Genomic DNA, 5,268 nt, shown 5'->3' on the forward strand with positions numbered 1-5,268 from the left:
AGGAAAACAAATTTCTTTTGGAAAACTAAAACACACAAACATAACAATCAGTGACAGATTTTTTTTTGGTTGTAAATGTCAAAACCCACTTTAAACCCACATAGACGCAAAGGAAAATGTATCTGGAAGACTATTTTGGCTGCAGGAAGGTTGTGGTATGGCTGGACCTCAGGAATAGGTAGAAACAGATCCAGCACGCTGCACCTCTGGGTGTGGGTATCATCCCTTCTACTGTAGGCCAGCTTCCTCCACATGGCAGGAGATGCCATCTTGATGAGTTCAGAGCTGCTAGTCTCTGCCACAGAGAGAAAATGAGCACCATGCTCTGTGGTCCCTAGGTCGTGAATTCCAAAAATACACTGCAATTGGTCCCACTGGATCGGATGTCGATCCCTCACCCAGTTGCTGTGCCCGGGGCATGGCGGTGTTCTGTAATTGGTCCACCTTGTGGCTCATTTCCGTCTTTTGGTCCATCAGTGTGCCCAGCAGGCAAGGTCCTGTCAGAAGAGCTTAAATAATAGGTTGAGAAATGATGGTCTCCTTCTCCCTACACCCTTCTGCTGTGAACTGATATTTCCTTGGAGGTGAGGGAGACAGGATAGGACATTCTGAGTGTGTTGGCTTAATTTTGGTTTTCAGAGGAGGGCAGGGGGAGGCTGGAAGTAGAACGGTGGCCAGGATTGGACTATCCAATTGCATTATCAACATCAGATGCAATGAGTGAGCTTTCCTGACATGTCCTTGTGCTGGTGTGAAGATTCATCTGAGTCCTTGAAGAGCATATGGCTCAACCCAGGGGCTACGTGCTGGCTGGACAGAGACAGCAGCTTTTGTTATTGTAATTCCCTCTCTTCCTGGGCACCGTCCATCACTTCCATATAAGTAAGGAGAAACAGATCTTCTAAAGAATGATGCATGTTCTTAAAGTATCTTGCATAGAACAGCCAGAGCTCAATAAAACATTCAGTGCATTCCCTGCTTTATTTACTTACTCAGGAGGTGGTGATTTCATTTATTTCCAAAATAGAGTGAGTGTGTCTAGAAAATAAACATTTTAAAATACTGTAGGACCTCATGATATCATGGCTTACTGTTATAATTCAATTTGTGATAAGTTACTATGTTGGAATGGGATCATGGCACCTCTGGTGGTCAGGAGCTATGCTTTAGCCATCACTGAGCCCCAAGGTAGTGCTGGTCCACAGTAGGTACTCAGAGGTTAAGGATGTTCAAAAATCTAGGGGTTCGTTCTTAACAGACTTGTTTCCTTGGGTTTCTTTCTTTCTTTCTTTTAGTGTTTATTGATTTTTGAGAGAGACAGACAGACAGACAGAGCATGAGCAGGGGAGGGGCAGAGAGAGAGGGAGACACAGAATCTGAAGCAGACTCCAGGCTCTGAGCCATCAGCACAGAGCCCAACACAGGGCTCAAACTCACAAGCTGCAAGATCGTGACCTGAGCCAAAGTTGGACCCTCAACCGACTAAACCACCCAGGTGCCCCTCTTTGGATTTCTATTGTGGTTTTTTTTCTTCCTTTCTGACTTTTTTCTCCTTTTTTTTTCCTGTATAGTAAGGATACCATCCATTTCCCCACATCTTCTGGTTCTTGCAATAAATCATTTTCGGAGGCTCATTCTTACTTTGAGCCTTTGGGATGATGTTCCCTTTACCTTGTTCTACAGCATTTCCCCACATAATTCATTTTTTGCCCTTTTACCCATCCTTTTGATCAAGGTAGGATCTATCCTCCTACCAACAGAGAAGCTATTTGGACTGCCTTGGGTTGGGCTCACTATCCACTTGAGCATTGGCTGAGCACTATAGATGGCAGTGGGTTCATGGCTACACCTCCCAGCCCACTGTCAGCAATTGTCTTGTTCTTGTGGGGGGTTTAGTCTAGCCTCCTAGCAAAAACATTGCCCTGGAGGCTCTTCTGGCCATCAGTCTATTTCCTTTTGCCCTAAAACAATATGGCACAGATGACATTATATTTCTAAGATGCACAAAAGGATTTTAATGTGGCATCATATAGAATCACATGTCTCATCCCTCCATAGCCACTGCAGTGAGAGCACATTATAGCACATTTTGTTTATACTGAAACTTAATTATCATTGAGCATTGAGGGGGGACAAAAAGAGTATTCTTGCTTTCCTGTTTAGTATATAAAGAGCTATGGAATGAAAAAAAAAATCTACCAAAAACCATGACAAGTCTGGCGATTTTTATCCCATGTCCATGGCCATGTATCATCACTATGCATTATTCACCTTGCTTTTCAGTATGAAATTGATTTTTAGTTGCAAGTAAAGGGATATGCATCAACAGCTGCCTAAGTGGTAAGGACATTTGTTTTTATTAAACAAGAAGTCCAGAGGTATGGTCTCAGGGATGGTCTAACCACATCATCAAAGGCTCAGGCTCTCTCTCTCCTTCACACTCTGACTTAATAGGCATGTTGCTTTTCTTCATAATGTGTATTGCTTCACAGACTTCGTGTGGCTACCTTAGTTCCAGGCGTTACATCCATATTCCAGATGGGAAGGAGGAGAAAGGGATCACAGCAAGCTTTTCTGCAAGTCTGTCCCTTTTATTAGAAAAGCAAACAGTTCCTGGAAAATTCCCAGCCAACTTTCACTTTATGCCTCATTGGTCCCAGCTTGTAACACTTTACTCCTAGCAGCAAAGGAGGATGGAACAATGAGCATTTTGTAAAGAGAAATCGTGTAACCATGAGTAGATTGGATTTATCAATCTTAATTCATTCCCCAAGTCAAGGGATATTGCTGCTACACACCACCCACCTCTACCACCACCCAAACAGAATTAGTGTTGTGTTAGCAATGACTGCTGCTGACAATCCAGGGCAACCTTGGCAGCATTATTTTTAGCTGCAGTGATGGTGGCTGTAGAACTGACCGGTGCTTTTCTAAGATAAAGGTACTTTGGAAAGAGTGAAATGACGTATGTTTTTTCACAAATTTGTGTGTTATCACTGTGCAGGGGCCAGGCTAATCTTCTCTGGATCGTTCCAATTTTAGTATATGTACTGCTGAAGCGAGCACAAAATGAGGTCTGGTTCTGATCACTGATAATAAATATGGAGTCAATGGAATGGAATATTATCCAATACAACATACTTTAAAAATGACAGCATGACTTACTGAATTGAAGAAGACTACAGAGAAAGCAAATCAAATAATACTTATACAATCTTCCTTTGTGAAAGCAAGTAATTTCTGAATCCAATATAAAAGGAATTACAAACACCATTTGCATTGGTGGTTCAAATTTCTCCAAGCAAGTAAATTCTGAGAATCACAGACTTCAAACATCCCTTTCTAGTCTCTATTTCTACTGAATTCAGAGTGAAAGGTATTTCTTGGGTTGTGGCTTCTTCTATCAAAGCAAAGACTACAGAGGCCTATTGCCTACTTCTGTTTCTTACCCCTCCCATTATTGTCTCTCAAGCTCACCCCTTCGTAAGGCTAATTACGTAAGGTCTTCTATTAGTGCTCACAAAGTGAATGGTACAGAGTTAAGGTGTCCAACCATCCTGGATTCCTAGGACTGAGGCTTCCCTAGGAAGCAAGATTTCAGTGCTAAAACCAAAACCATCCTAGGCAAACTAAAATGGCTGGTCACCCTAGGGATGATCACCAACCTGAAAGGGGGCGAAGGAGAGGGAGTTTGAGAGGAAGGAAGGAGAAGGAGGACCTGGGAAGTCATGGCCATTCAACCCAACTTTAAATTTCATGGTTTTTCTTTCCATCTTAATAACTAGGGTTCCTGCACATCAACTCACGAGTGATGCTTGAACTCATCATTTCTTCAGGTTCTTTACTCTTCCAACCTGTACCTAATTGCCTCAACCTAATTGCTTCCCAATTCTGCCCCTCTATCGATGTTCCCAATTCCTATTCCCGGTCACCAGACTCAATGGCATTGTAAGTGAATGCTACGAAGCCCCCTCTGATCCGACACATAGCAACGATAATGAACATGAGAAAGAGAATTTTACAAGTCATAGTCACACTCAAAAATGAGATACATATATGTCCTCAGTCCTGGAACAGAATCAAAATGCAAAGCAAAGAGGGGCTGATCTGAGGCTCTGGATCTGGAAGTAGGTAGTAGGAACTGTGAGTTTGGCTTCTGCGGATAAAAGCCCGCCAGAGGGGAAAGGAGCTCTGTGGGAGGCACGGGAACCAGAGTCATGCTCAGAGCTCACAACCGGAAACTGGGGCAGGGCTTCCCTGGCTTGTGAAAGGAAGCCTGAGGTGTAGCTTAGCCTTTTAAGAGAACCAGGCTCAAACAAGAACCCCATGTTCAGAAATACATAGAGAAATACATAGAGAAAAAGAAAGGCAGGGGAGAAAACACTCCTACATATGATGATCCTGTAAACTCAGTTTTAAAATTCATAAAGCTAATACTAAGAAACAGCCAATAAAATCAATAACTGTAATATGAGTTTTTCCAGAAAAAAATAATAAAAAATTTTGAAAAAGACTTGAATATATGTTTGCATTTAGAATCCTTGAAGAGATCAACAAAGGCATTACATCCTTACAAAAAATACATGCCAGTGATCTATTATGCCATTAAAACAGACAAATAAGTACAGGTGGATATAAAATTAGAAATTAGGAAGAAAAATATAACCATTGAAAAATTTTAAAGACTGTAGGGTAGTTTCCAAACTAAATGTAGTTGCACAGAGAGGATTAACAAATTGGAATTGGGAGGAATTCATGCAGAAGGTTACAACATCAAAGCGGCCATACAAATGAGAGAGAGAATGGCAGGTGTTGTGGTTATGGACTGGGGGCTCAGGAAGGGCTTGTCAAAGCAGACATTTGGTTTTGTTGCTGCTGCTGCTGCTGCTGCTGCTGCTGCTGCTGCTGCTGCTGTTAGAGAAAGAGAGCATGCACATGAGAGGAGGGGGGAGGCGCAGAGGGAGAGAGAGAATCTTAAGCAGGCTCCACACTCAGCACGGAGCCCAAAGCAGGGCTTGATCCCATGACCCTGGGAACATCACCCAAAGCAGACATTTGAATAGCTACCTGACCAAGTAAGGATGTGAAGGTAAATAAATATAAATCAACTTCATAGACACCCAGCAGTCATAATACCTATTTTCCAAGTGGCTCTAAGAATTAAATAGTATGCATAAAAACACCAAGCCTAGTGCCTGACACTTAATGTATAACAAATATTAGGAAGCTCTATTTCCCTTCCTAAAAACCCAAGTGAAAAGAATAGAA

General features: G+C 42.2%; 1 non-coding gene across 1 annotated transcript; it reads right to left on the minus strand.

The window, feature by feature from the left end:
* Positions 1-2,959: 2,959 nt before the first annotated feature.
* Positions 2,960-3,066, minus strand: LOC122476674. Its single transcript, XR_006295588.1, has one exon. It is a non-coding gene; the product is annotated as a U6 spliceosomal RNA (small nuclear RNA).
* Positions 3,067-5,268: the final 2,202 nt, after the last annotated feature.

The sequence above is a fragment of the Prionailurus bengalensis genome, chromosome E4 (assembly GCF_016509475.1).
Source record: "Prionailurus bengalensis isolate Pbe53 chromosome E4, Fcat_Pben_1.1_paternal_pri, whole genome shotgun sequence".
NCBI classification, from domain to species: Eukaryota; Metazoa; Chordata; class Mammalia; order Carnivora; family Felidae; genus Prionailurus; species Prionailurus bengalensis.